Genomic DNA, 15,282 nt, shown 5'->3' on the forward strand with positions numbered 1-15,282 from the left:
ATTGTAAGTGACTCTAACAGGTTTTTCTGATAGTGGGTACATCAGGAGACAGAAAACGACGACAAAAGGATTTAGAATGATATGATGTGCAGAACCACCAGAGCTTGTGAGAGCGCTTGGGGAGAGCTTCAGGAAGATAAACAGGGAGGAGGAGAATGTAAAGTTCTTGTCGAAGTCAAATGAGTCTCAGACACTCACACTGCAAGTCTCAAAAATAATGCCGCATAACATAGTTAGCAAATAGCACCACAACCCAAAGAGAAACAGTTAAAGAAGAAGAACAACATACCACAAAATAACTACGTTAGTGGGGAAGGTGAAAGCCAGAGAAAAGGGACTTTGCAAAGAAACACCCTGTTTTATTTCTGTTGATCCCTTGGAAATTAATATGTAAGGTAAAGCTAGTTTTCAATTTGCACCTTCAAAATTACTTCAAAATAATTAAGAATACAGTTCTGAGAAGAAATCACTTTAGCAGATACATGAGTTCAAATGAAAAATTATGTGTATGCCAAGAAAACAATTTTATTTTGTTTACATGAATCTGCCATCACAAATATGAAATTAAAATTTCTCCCAGTTTACAACTCAGCCTTAGAAGTAACTTCATTTTTTAAGGGCTTATGCCAAAATAAAAGTGTTGGTGATATCCTTAAAACTATAATAAAATTTTAAAAACCTAGAGAGTATGACTCAAATTCCCTCTTGTTCTAGGCTCTCTCAAAACTCCCACATAATACTACAATAGTAAGTATATCTTCTCTAAAGAATTTTGATATCCATATCTATTCTTGCCCTCAAACAGAATGAAATATGTTTTGTTAGTCCTCAAATTTTATAGGGAAAAATCTGAGATGAACATATTCAAGTTTAAATGACAACTGACATCTTACCTTATTCTTAGGGAAGGCAATAAAGACTGACTGTGGATTAATAGAAATCAAAACTTATAAATATTCATTCATTAACTTATTCACTTGTTTTTTCACTCATTTTACTGTAAGTTTCAGCCCTCATGGAACTTATATTCTAGTGGAGGAGACAGATAAAAATAAGAGGTACCTGTGAAGAGGAGACATTTAAAGGCCTGAAGGGGAAGATGTAGCTGTAAGAACCAAATACATGTGATTTAAGCAGAGGGAAGAGCAAATGCAAAGGGTCACAAGTGGGAATGAGTCTGGCTTATTAGACTAACGAGGAAGACATAAGGTTGGCAAACTGAGTGAGGGCAACAGGGTAAGTAATAAGGTCACAGTTTTTGAAGTTTGGTCAGGGCCTTATCACCTAATACCCTGCAGATCATGGTAGACTGTTTTCCAAGTGAAGGGAAGCTACGGAGGGTAGGAAGGGTTAGGCAGATGAACCTAAGTCCAAATCCTAGCTTAGCCACTTATATGTTGTGTGACAAAAGCAAATTACCAGCTCTTCTTGGATGCTAAAATCCTAATTTATGAAAGGGCACTCAACAATAGTCACTTGTAATCATCAGTAATCATCAGTCTTATTAACACTATGATATAGAAATAAAGTTAATAAAAAGTTTACATTTAAATAGATCTACAATGTAAAATAACATACTAGAAATACAGAATTATTGACAAATAAATAAGTTATTTTAATCTCTTTTTAATTCAGTAAAGACCATGCATTTATTGAGGATTAAAAGACATAAATTAGTTCATTCAAATTCAGTAGGGTTTATTGTGATTCCAATCAGGACAATTATTGATTCTGGATCATTTCTCTTTTAATTGGTCTGTATTGTGGCTTTTTTTTTTTTTTTTTTTTGTCTGTCTACCTAGGTCTTGCCCTTTTGTGTCCAGAAACGTGTAGCCATTCAGTGGTACCTACCAACTATACAGCAGTCAAGAAGGGAATTTCAGTTATTTTCCAAGTCACAACAAGACACAGATACGCGAGTAATCTACCTTCCCCACCTCCCCTCCCCCAAAACACATACACCATACATCTTTTTTGCTAAAAGAATCCTAAGTTTGTTCACATCCATCTTCTCTCTCAGGCAATGATTCCCTGCTAGTGACTGACTGAGAGATGAGAATATGAACCAATTCCAATCAATGAGTAAGAGGCCCTCTGGGAATCTTCTTAATAATGTTTTCATAGTCTTTAAAAGGAAACCTTGGAATGCAGTCAGTTGTTTCATCTTCTGTGCTCTAGATATTGTCGTGGCTGCAAGAGACATCTGAACTGCTGTAGCCGTCTTGCGAGTATGAGAAGGACTAGTCCTAGCGTGAACCAGTCCCCAAGGACAACAGAGGCAGAGAGAAGAAATGGACCTGTATCCTTGATGATGACATTGTGTAAGTAGATCAACCAATCCTGTCATCTGCTCTGTTTCTCACATAGGATAATGCATTGCCTTACTGTGTATGCCAATTTAAGTTGGAGTCTTTTGTTTTATATGTAGAAGATCTCAGCAAGTGGACTCTATTACCTCTCCATGTGGACAGTTCCATTCTTGGGGGAAAAAAATCACTCATTTCTCTGACTCTGAAAAGGTCTAGGATTGGAATGAGGACTCTGATTCTAGTTCACTGAATTCCAAGAATACTAAGTTATGGGATAAGCGCATCTTAATTTGTAACACTGGGATAGTCAACCAGAAAATCCCAAGGGGAAACACTCTAGAAATCAAAACAAGAAAATGGGTAGCCAGGATGAAATAGTCTGTGGCTTTCCCTACTTATTTAAAATATTTACTTTTGTCTCCCACCCATTTGGGACATCCGTTCTTCTCCCAAGAAGCATACTTCTCATGAATCTTTTATTCTTTAAGGCTGCCAACTCCATCTTTATCTAATTATAAGACTTTCAAAAGAGATCACATGGACTATCATAGACCCAGGCACAGGTCAGAAGTTAAGGAATCAAAAGAAGCTTTATACTTTGCGGACATGAGGACTAGGTGGGAGAAGTACTCCAGAGAAGACGTAGAGTGCTGGGATTTCTAGTCAGGAGGTAGACTTATCTGAAAAGGAAGGAAAAAAAACATCCTAACCATATGCTATGGTAGGAATATTTGCATTCCCTGCAAATTTTATACATTGAAATCTAATTCCCGAATGTAACAGTATTAGAAAGGGGGACCTTTGGGAAGTTATTAGGTCATGAGGGCTCTGCCTTCATGGTTCCCTTATGGCAGCCCAAACAAACTAAGACACCATCAAATGATATGTGGAATTTTTTAAAAATGAAAATATCAGGAATCAGTAAAATTTATTTTGTGAAAAAAGCATAGATGAAATAGGTGAAGGGAAGAGCTGGAGTAGGACTACTGCTTGGGGAGCTGATGGTGGGGATTGAGAATGAAGTCAATAAAAGAACCAGTATGGCTGGAAATCAAATTAACCATTCCAGTCTAATAAGCATTTTTCCTAAAAGAAAATTATAGAATTATAAATTTAGCACATAATGGAGAGCAGAAAATGTAATGCATACAGATTTTATAATTTCATACAGTATTTGAGAAACATTACTTGGAAAATGGAGCGAACATTATAACTGGCGAAAATTTGCTAAGAGACCATAATTAAAGCAGAATAGTAAATGGTGTCTTAGTTCTTGAAAGGGTCACTATCAGGATTCCAATAAATGTCTTCATTACTAATCTGCAGCAAAAGTGGAAATTCATTCAATGTGACGAGAGTATCTAACTGTGAGATATTGCCAGGGGCAGGAAAGTAGTAGAAAATATATGACGTGAAACAACACAACTTAATTAGATAAGTAAGGGAAAACAACCTGAAACACCAGAAATGAAAACTAAGTAAAAAACAAATGAAGAAGAGAAAACTGAAGTTCACTGGCAATAATTCTGAAAGGAAAGAAAAAGTGACAACTGTTGACATTGGGTACAAAGCAATTAACATCCCAGCCTTAAAGAGAAATAGGCTATGGCTAGTGAACAAGAAGTTAAGAATTGGAGAAGAGTCACATCAGTCTACACATCCTATTTTTTTTTTTTTAATTTTTAATATTTATTTATTTCTTTTTTTAGTTTTTGGTAGACACAACATCTTTGTTTGTATGTGGTGCTGAGGATCGAACCCGGGCCGCACGCATGCTAGGCAAGCGCGCTACCGCTTGAGCCACATCCCCAGCCCCTACACATCCTATTTTTAAAGAAATCAAGGCAGGCTTACTGTTATTCTCCCTATTCAGTGTGTATCTCTTTGGGTTTTGTACAAAGTTTATTTCCTTGGTTGTAATAAACATGTCTGTTGCCAGTGAAGCTTTATGATCTTGCTCCTTAATGACAGGTAAGTGAGCAGGAGTTGATAAGAGTGATTAGGCAGGTAGAGGGTATCACTGGTAAGGATGTTAACATTGGTTAAAAACTGAGGTTTTGTGGGCTAATCACTTTTGCACCGTATGAGGCTGTTGGGGCATGCAATATCCCATCAGAAAAATACACTGGAGTGCTCTAAGAAGTCCTCTGATAATGGTCAAGAATGTAGTTACTCTGGCAGGGAAAAGATTAATGGTGACACTGATTGTAGTAGGGCTTTTATAAAGTGGAGTTCTACCTGAAGAGAAGGGAAAGAGAGTATCAAAGAAATGAAATCATTATTGGAGGGTGGGGACTGAATTAAGGAGAGAAGTTGAAATCAGGGATACTTAAAGATTAAGGAATAACAAGTTTCTGACTGAGAACCTCTGTTTGTGCTGCATATATACAAAGTATTAAAGGAAGATTTGATATCTAAGATAAGAAAAGCAGATTTGAGAAAATGCAAAGCAAAACACCACAAGGAGAATATTTACTCATTGCAGAGAAGGGAGTAGCTGATTGTCCCACAGATGTTGGCCTCTAAACCCTTACTTGAAGTCTCCCTGGGGTCCTGTTCTGCCAGGCCCCCACCTAAAAAGATTAAAGGAAAGTCCTGCATGTGCAGGGACAGGTGCTCCTGACTTATAAGATCCAAATGAAACCAGTGTTTAAGCCTAGAACCTAATCCAGGGTTGCTTCTCTTCTCTATGGCCTTGAATATCTAGATATCTTCTGATGTAATCATTCATTTTTCTAATATCTTCTTGGCAGGTATGAGAAAAAAGTACCTATATTAAGTGAGACTCAATCTCCCAGATGAGAGAGATAATTGGAGTCTTTGATATCCTACATCCTCTAAAGACCCATAAGATCTAATATAAAATGCTAAACCCAAGGACAGCATCATTCTAAATGGAGAAAAATTGAAAGCATTCCCTCTAAAAACTGGAACAAGACAAAGATGTCCTCTTTCACCATTTCTATTCAACATCATCCTTGAAACTCCAGCCAGAGCAATTAGACAAAAGAAAGAAATTAAAGAGATACAAATAGGTAAAGAAGAATTCAAACTATCACTGTTTGCTGATAACATGATTCTATATTTAGAAGATCCAAAAATTCCACCAGAAAACTTCTAGAACTAATAAATGAATTCAGCAAAGTAGGCGGATATAAAATCAATATGCATAAATCAAACACATTCCTATATATTAGCGATGAATCCAGTGAAAGAGAAATTAGAAAAACTACCCCATTCACAATAGCCTAAAAAACAACAACAACAACAACAACAACAACAACAAAAAAAAAAAAACTGGGAATCAATCTAACAAAAGAGGTGAAAGACCTCTACAATGAAAACTACAGAGCACTAAAGAAAGAAATTGAAGAAAACCCCAGAAGATGGAAAGATCTCCCATGTTCCTGGATAGGCAGAATTAATATTGTCAAAATGGCTATATTACCAAAAACGTTATACAGATTTAATGCAATTCCTATTAAAATCCCAATGACATTCTTCGTAGAAATAGGAAAAGCAATCATAAAATTTATTTGAAAAATAAGAGACCCAGAATAGCTAAAGCAATCCTTAGCAAGAAAAGTGAAGCAGGAGGCATCACAATACCAGAACTTAAACTATACAACAGAGCTATAGTAACAAAACAGCATGGTATTGTCAAGAACATAGACTTGGAGACCAATGGTACAGAATAAAGGACACAGAGACAAACCCACATAAATACGGTTTTGTCATACTAGACAAAGTGCTAAAAACATTCACTGGAAAAAAGATAGTCTATTCAACAAATGGTGCTGGTAAAATTGGAAATCCATATGTAGCAAAATGAAATTGAACCTCTATCTCTCATCTTGCACAAAAATCAACTCAAAATGGATCAAAGACTTAGGCATTAAAACAGAGACCCTGAGCCTAATGGAAGAAAAAGTAGGCCCAAATCACCATGTCAGCCTAGGATATGATTTCCTTAAAAAGACTCCTAAAGCACAAGAAGTAAAATCAAGAATCAATAAATGGTATGGATCCAAATTAAAAAGCTTCTTCTCAGCAAAGGAAACAATCAATACTGTGAGGAGACAGCCTACAAATGGGGAGAAAATATTTACCATATGCACCTCAGATAAAGTATTAATCTCTAGGATATATAAAGAACTCAAGAAACTTAACACCAAAAATACAAATAATCTAATCAATAAATGGGCTAAGAAACTGAATAGACACTTCAAAGAAGAAGAAATACAATCAACAAATACATGAAAAAGTGTTCAACATCTCTAGCAATTAGAGAAACGCAAATCAAAACTACACTAAGATTTCATCTCCTGTCAGAATGGAAATCATCAAGAATACAGACAACAATAAGTATTGGTGAGGATGTGGGGAAAAGGGTACACTCATACATTGCTGGTGGGCCTGTAAATTGGTACAACCACCATGGAAAGCAGTATAGAGATTCCTCAGAAAACTGGGAATGAACCCACCATTTAAAAATTTATTTTTGTTTTAGTTGTTGATTTGACTTTTATTTTATTTATGTATTTATATGTGGTGCTGAGAATCGAACCCTGTGCCTAACACATGCCAGGCAAATGTGTTACCACTGAGCCACAGTCACAGCCATCCCACTCCTTGGTTTATACCCAAAGGACTTATAGTCAGCATACTACAGTAATGCAGCCAATCAATGTTTATAGCAGCTCAATTCACAATAGCTAAACTATGGAACCAACCTAAGTGTCCCTCAATAGATGAATGGATAAAGAAAATGTGGTATATATACTCAATGGAATATTACTCAGCTTTAAAGAAGAGTGAAATTATGGCATTCTCCAGTAAATGGATGGAGTTGGAGAATATCATGCTAAGTGAAATAAATCAATCCCACAAAATAAAGGCCAAATATTTTCTCTCATATGCAGATGCTAATTCACAATAAGCAGGAGGCACTAGAGAAGAACAGCATTAACCTTAGATTAGGTAGAGGGAAGTGATGGGGGGGGATGTGGGAATAGGAAAGATAGTAGAATGAAACAGATATTATTACTTCATAGTATATATGTGACTACATCACCAATATGATTCTGCAACATGTACACTCAGAAAAATGAGAAATTATATCCCATCTATGTATGATATATCAAAGTGCATAAATGCATTCTACTGTCATGCATAACTAATTAAATCAAATAAAAAAATTAATAAAAAATATTGCTTCAAAAAAAAGAGTCTAATATAAAAGGGATATCCTAATGGTCTTTATTTCAGGCAGTTATGCTTAATTCAGTTAAACCATAAATTCCACCTGGACCATGGTCCATACACAACCTCAAAAATACAGCTCCCAGGAGTAGTGTTCACGTAAGCCAAAAGATTGTGTCACAAAAATGATCATGTTGAGGATGTATCCTGAAGAAAGGAAGATTTATAAATGAAAACTATTAAAAAAAAACCAAAAACTTCCCTATAACATTGAGCTTTGGACACCAGCTCCCTCTAGGCACAGTACCATCTTGCTCCTCAAAGGTCTCCCAAACCCATGGTCAAAACTACCTAGTAACCTGCATCTGATGGCCCAAGGAACCAAACATCTGAAACTTCACAGGACAGGAAAGGCTATTCCAAATCTCAAAGCATGACCCACAAATCAACCACCTTTCAAGATATAACAAGGGACATGCAAACAAAAGAGGAGCTAGGAGAGGAGATGGCCTAGACAGGAATTGTGACATCCTTGAAGACACACAGGAATGAGAGGAGTGAGACAGAAACGAAGCAAAGAGACTTTGAAGATGGGTGAGGTAGAAATAGGTGATCTTGTGTGAAGTACTGAGAGTGGTACTAAAGCTGACAGCAGAAACCTACAATTGCACATCTTTTGAAGGCCTTAGATGTTCACTTATAATTCTTCGTAGCCTTTAATGCACCTAGCAACTACTTTTTCTTTTTTTTTTTCAGTAAACTTTCTCAAGAAACTACAAGATGAAAAGTGTGATCCCTGCCCTCAAGAGGCTCCCAGTCTGGAGGGCAGAATACAGAAGATAAGGGCTTTTCCCAAAGAGAGTACTAGGCCAAAGGGGAACAAGGAAAATCTTCCCAAAGCCACTAATACTTGAACTGAATTTTGAATTAGCTAAGCAAAGAAGAGGTACTACCCATGATGGGTGTTCAATTAATATTTGTTAATTAATTTCAGTTCATTTTTGTTTGTACTGAGTACCTGGAAGATCACTTAAGGACTTGGAGCTAGTTCTTATCGCCTTTTCTTTTTTGCCTTTGTTTTTATTATTGTCCATTTAAAAAAAATTTTATCAATTTTAGCGGTCAATAATAATAATCTGAAAAAATATTGCATCTTATCTTTAGCTGGGGTGGGAAAATACACTCATAATTTTTCCAATTACAAGGCATCTTCTTCTTGTATTTATTTCATAGCAAAAAGTTTTTTAAACCTTCAAAAAAGAACACATTTTGCTCACTTGAAATATGTGTGTATATTTTAGCATAAAATACACTTGGCAGCTCCTAATGTAATTGCATGGCTACGTCTTGCAAAAACTTGATTTCTTTTTAATCAAATTTTTAGACCCATACTGGATTTCTTGCCAGTGCTGCAATAGTAAGCAATAAATACATCATTAGACCAATGGTGGTCCGATGATGGATTACTCAAAAGATAGTTCCAGCCAAGAAGAATAAGACCAGAAGTCTTATTGTACAAAGATTAATAAAATATTGTTTAAAACATAGATACCAAGTTAATATAACAGGAAAGAAAACACTACAAAATAGAACAGAATGGCTATGGGTTTATGATGTAGTGATATTGATCATGGATTTTCCTAAGTACTCAAGAGCAGCCACACTATTATATATGCCTCTGATTAGACCCGGAGATGAGAAGGAAGAAGTTATATAAAAAAAGGAACTAACCAGGGGAAGGCCTTCTGCTATAATAAATTATTTAAAGCAAGCAGGGTGAGTGGGTTGTGAAGATAGTATAAAACAGAATCAATGCCCCCAAGAAACCCCAAACCATTTGCACCTCTATAAATTTCTTACTGCCCTGCCTGGCTTTTTAATAGAGGTATTTCTTTCCCACATGTTCCCCATCCCATCCCCATTCCTGACCCTTTACTTTTGGCCCAATTCTTTTTTCAGAGCTTAACATTTGTTTTCCTTGTGTAACCCTGGATCTGCTGTCTTCAGATATGTTTTTCAGCTTATGTTAGGAGTGTCTGTAAGGCCACAGATGAGAGCATCTGTCACTTCATTCTTCTGGATCTTAAATTTCCCACTGACACTATAAGCTAGGATATCTAATATGATACACATATCAACATGACTTCAATATCATCCTTCACTTTTTCTTTTTCTTTTTTTTTTTTAAACCGCTGTTTCATTAAATCCACAAAGCTAAAGCTAAAGTAAAACTTCTCTAGCTCAAATAGATGCACTGTTAGAAGATATTAGTAGACCCACAAATTTACAGCAAAGGCAGGAGCTTGAAGGAATGTTTTAGAGACATGTTAGTTAAAATGTCTAACATTTAAGTATTAGTAGAAGTTAAAAGAATAGATTGACTTGAAAAGTGGATTTTTTTACAAGTTGACTTCACCATGGGAATAAGGATAAGGAAAGAAGGGTCAAAAACTTGAAAAGAGTTTGTCAAAGTTAGATGCCAGAAGTATGCCATAGCCAAAAAAAAAGTTAAAATTGTTACATAGAAACAATGACCTATGGCCTAGTTTTAAGAAAAGCAGCAATTCACTGAAGTTTTGTCTTTGTTTTTAAATTAGGCTCAAACCAGGGCCACTATATGGTCAGGGACTGTGGTATACCTCAGGCTTTTCAACTTTTGTTAGTCCATCAAATCATGCAGAAGCTGGGCAAATAAAATATAAGTAATTCTATTTTGCAAGTTTAAAAACATTCTAGGTAGCTTGACATGACAATAGACAAACCAGCACAAGGTTAAAATACAGGCCCAAAGAATTCACATAGGCTTTGCTCCGTTGGGCTCTGGGAACTTTAACAAATTATTTGCCTCTTTAGGTCAAGGTTAGCTGATTAAGGTCAGGATTATTGAACCAATTATCATATATGATGGTTAACTTTATAAAGAAAACTGTTATAATGTCACATTCAGTATGAAAAGATTAAGAGAAAAGAATAAAAAAATAGATATATGGTATAAATGACTAAGCATAACCCTATCTTATCACCACAATGCTAAATAAAAACAGTTCAAAACATAAGGCCAGCTTCTCAGCTATTGGTGTCATATTTGAATATGAAAGACAGGATCTAAATATTATCCTTTTGTGGCTGCTGTTTGCTCATCTGGAACAAAGTGGGAAAAAATCAGTGTCCTCAAAGGATTGTTAAGATAAGTGACCTATCAACATGCTTGCCAAGTGCTTCTTTAAACAGAAATTGCTCCATAAAATCCCAGTGATGATCCAATGGTCTGGAACAATCCAAGTTCAATGCTCTGGCCCACGTCCTTTTGTCATCAGGGAAGTAAATATTCTGAGCACTTTTGACCTCTGAGAAGTCATTTAGTATTTTAAGTACTAGAATGGTAGAAAAAGGGAAGGGCAGCTTTAATAGATTCATTCTCTTTCATATCTTATTTAGGAGTCTTTTATGGAAAATTATATATATATATATTCTGAAATGGTAAAACAGAATCCAGATGTCAGTATCAAAAGATAAATAAAAAACTAATTGACAATAATTAATAAATCAAAATCCACACTAATTTTAGTGAAAAGAGAAGTAACAACCAATTCTCAATGCGTCTCTCTCTGATAAAATGAAAATTCACCTAATTAATTAGACAAATACTTCAAGATTCTTCTAAGGTGACTTTCAGAAGCTGAGTATCCCTGTCAGGGTGCAGTGATGCACACCTGTAATCCCAGCAGCTTGGGAGGCTGAGGTAGGAGGAGGATCATGAGTTCAAAGCTAGCCTCAGCAACTTGGCAAGGCCCTAAGCCCTAATCAACTCAGTGAGAACAAAAAGGGCTGGGGATATGGTTTAGTGGTTAAGTGGTCCTGAGTTCAATCCCTGGTGTCAACAACAACAACAACAACAACAACAACAAAAAAACATGGGCTCATGAGTGGGTGGCCTGGGACAGTCTGCTGGCTAACAACAGAGCAGTGAAACTTCCCAAGGAGACCTCTGATACATAAGTCTGTATTAGCTCAGCTGAAGTGTGCACTTTGGTTCTAGCTTCCATCCTGAAATGTCTTTTAGAAAGAAGACAGGTGTCTCCTCTCCTAACCTCCAGGGAGAAATGCCCAACAATGTGTACTAGGGCTGGCCAAATCAACTCACAGCTTCCCAGGAACCAGGAATGGGAGTGGGTGGTAGAAGGAATAAGATTAGGCAGGGGTCTTAAACTACCTTGCTTCTTAAGACAAACTTCCTTAGAATTGGGCCCAACGTGCAATAGGAATAGCTGAAAATTCCAAAACAACTCTAAACACTGGACAAAAGGGACCCATTGTTGAGGAAAGAGAGTTAATGCATTACCTATAAATTTCACAAGGCCAGTAAATGCCACCTGGAAATTTCTGAACAATTATTTGTTAAATCAGTTCACAGCCTATGTCCTTTTATATCACAAAACACCATTCCAGTGTTTCTTGATTTCCCTGAGGGAATCCCTGGTATTAGAATCATTTAGGTGTAATTGTTGAAAATTCAGATTCCTAAGCACCACCCTAGACCCCAGAATTGAATCCCTAGGACTAGAGTCCATCCTAAAAACTAAATTTCTAAGGAGCAACCCAGTTGATTTGGACGGTTCATATTAAGGCAGGAGAATTACTGTATCTATATAGCTCTTAGAAATTTAGACATGCAAATATTAGGGATTTGTATATTTGCCCTAAAATGTTTATATATACCATAGAAGTGAAGACAATACTTTTTGTGGTGAGTTCCCAAAACCACTCCAGTTTATTCTGCCCACATATAATGAAAACCATTATTAAAATGTAATTATGAGCATAAAATTATTGTGAAAATATCAACTATGCTTTTAAAAAATACTGCCTTTATTGTCACCCAAATGCTATTAAAGGAATTTATAGTTTTAAAAAATATCAGTCATTTGGCTTCAGGAACTTATTAAGCTGCTGTACTCCTCCCATACCCTTTTAGTCATCAGAATTTTTGTGATAAAGCCTTTTTATTATTTTAAAACTATAAACTGTAAAACATTGCTACTAGTGTTTAGGCTGAATATGAATTTATGTCCAAGTTATAAATTCCTTAAAAGCATGTTTCATTAAAATTACTAAGACAGTCTTAACTCCAGTCTCTGCAATAAAGCTCTATTTACTTATATTAAAGTGTCTTTTTGTGGGGTACAAAACAATTCAGTTTCAATGCATTCTCTTAAGAAGAAAAAGAAAACAGTTTCTGATATACACACTACTGCAAAGCAGTAAACCAGTGTTGCATGGTGATGTGACAAGCACCACATTCCTTTTTCTAGAGGGATTATTTTTTCTCCATTAAGCTCTCCCTCCCTGAAATCATGGCTACAATTATTTCACAAAATACAATTTGTGACTTCTAGAGACAATATTCCCTTTTTTCCTTTCTCCCTCACTAAAACTGCAAGTTCAGGACAAACAATGAATGAAAATAGAACTTGAGAGGCAGGCTTTGTTTGTAGCACGTTAGTTCTGCTAAAGGGTTGCCCCCTATTCACCCTCCACTCCAGTTCTCTGACTCAAGTATACACATTATGTTTTAACAGATGGGAAGGCTGGCGGCTGCTGGGCTGTAAAACAGGAAGGCGGAATCTGCACCTAGTGGTATTGAACTGAATGCTCGTAAAGTTCATGGACATAACACTGACCCAGACAGACTAGGCAGATGCAGACATGCTTACACATATACACTCACCATACATTCCACAGCTCAAAGGGCTCATCTCTGTGACCCAGGGAAAGTTCAAGGCTGTTTCCCCTTCATATATTTTTACCTCATCTACCTATCAATTTCACACATACATATACATAACAGTATGTGTATATGTATGTGTGTGTGTATATATATATATATATGTGTGTGTGTGAATACATATATATGTACATCCACATATGCATACATACATACACACATATAACTATATATGTCAACATTTTATGTATTTTTCAAAGATCTATTCCCAAATTCTGGACCCAAGTCTCTTTCTAGTACTCTCAATAAGCTCTCATTCATTTCAAATAAGAATGAGAAGAAAATATTGTACTGGATACTATTTAGTCAACACATAACATAAACTTCATGTATGTAATTGCCCTCAGATAAACAAGCTGCATTAAAAGACAAAAAGGAAATCTAATCCAGACCGAGCCACAAAGTGTCAGGTTTAACCTTGACTCCTCTGTTGTCAGTTCTTGCCACAACTTCATCACTTAAACACACAGGTGCTCAAACAAACGCCACCGGACCAGCTGGCGGTCCCTTTCGCAGTCTTGCCTTGGTCTCTCCCGGGCTGAGGCAGTGTTAGACACAGCAGCTCCCCCACCCCCACCCCGGTCCTAATTAAGTCCCTCAGACACATCTTGCGGATGGATGTCTCAGAGGTTAGAGCCCCTCAAGAGGGGCGCGGATTCAACTGCTGATAGGAAGTAATTACTTTACAAAGTTTAACGTCCAGCAGCGCTGTCAATTCCTTTCCATCTGCAAAGCACTGAAGCCCCCGCTGTGGTGCCCACCCGGATGGCCAATTTCTGGCGGCTGAAGACCCACCCAGAACACGAACGCTCGCTCAGCCCACGGGTTCAGATGCCGACGCCGGGTTACCGCACCGCACCGGCTGGGCCGCCGGTTAATGTTTGAGGCACCCGTCCGCACGTCATCTAGGAACTGCTGTCCGCACACCGGAGGGCACGGTAGCCGACCCCCTGCGCGATGTCGCCGCCGCAGAGGGACAGGGGACGCGTCCGGACCTATAATGGCAATTACGCCAAGTTGGTGCGTACACCGAATCGCCTTCGGGGCCGAGTTGGGATGCTTTGAAAACAAGTTCGGGAGTGGGCGTATTGGCACTGAGTAAATTTCGCCCATCTGACCTCCCACAGCGGCGACGCTCTGACTGACCGACAGACGAACGCCAGGAAGCGTCCGGTCTCTCGGTTCGCCGGCCGCGGAACGGCGCTGAGAGGAGCCGCTCGCCCTGCGCGCGGCCACTCACCCTCCTTGCCGAGTCCCGATCGCAGACCGACGCCCCTTCTGCAGGTTCTCAGTTCCAAGTTGCCCCGAACCGGTTGTTTCTCACGCCCCGGCGGGCCAGGACACACTGAATCTGACCCGCACCTCGAAGGGAGCACCGCAAGCCAGGCGGCCGCCCCGGCTCAGCAGTCTCCGGAGCGCGCTGACAATTCGCGGACCTGATCAGCGAATGAGGCGGAACGCCGGGCTGAGCAGATCAGGCTCCGGAGGGAGGCGGGACCGGACGGTGAGGGGGGCGGAGCCAGACCCGGGCCGGCCTCGCGGGGCGGGGCGTCAATCAACCCGTGACTGATGGAGCCGACAGCCAATCGTAGTGGCGCCAGGACCTTCGACGACCGCGGGCTGTGCTTAGCACCGGTTCCCGCCCCGCAGACACTATCCAATCGCCTGCGGCCAAGGGCTGGCTGGGGGTATTCTCTGGCGGCGGCGAAGTTGGCTACTGCAAAGTGTGGTGGCTGCTGGCGGGTTTTGCATGGCTTGCTGCAGTGGGACCTGGACGCTTCAGGAGGGAGGCGGCGGCCCCTGAAGCCCCCTTTAGCCGAGAGAGGTCGGGAGGCCCCAGAGTCATCACGTGTCGGCGTACTGTGGAGCTAGAAGCCCAACCGCAGCGCAGGCAGAGACCCGGTTGACTACGCTTGTATCTGGAACCTGCCAGAGGCGCGGAACGTGGCTGCTCCAAAGGAGCCCCCGCCGTCGGAGGAAGCAGAG

At 38.9% G+C, this 15,282-nt stretch overlaps 1 protein-coding gene across 2 annotated transcripts in view; it reads right to left on the reverse strand.

The window, feature by feature from the left end:
* Window positions 1-14,734, reverse strand: part of Marchf3 (membrane associated ring-CH-type finger 3) — a 143,951-nt gene extending 129,217 nt beyond the window's left edge. For both annotated transcript variants that reach the window (XM_076855904.1, XM_076855903.1), the window contains exon 1: window positions 14,537-14,734. The gene's annotated coding sequence lies outside the window, so the exon portion shown is untranslated. The remainder of the gene's footprint in view (window positions 1-14,536) is intronic.
* Window positions 14,735-15,282: the final 548 nt, after the last annotated feature.

Source organism: Callospermophilus lateralis, chromosome 5, assembly GCF_048772815.1.
Source record: "Callospermophilus lateralis isolate mCalLat2 chromosome 5, mCalLat2.hap1, whole genome shotgun sequence".
Lineage (NCBI taxonomy): Eukaryota > Metazoa > Chordata > Mammalia > Rodentia > Sciuridae > Callospermophilus > Callospermophilus lateralis.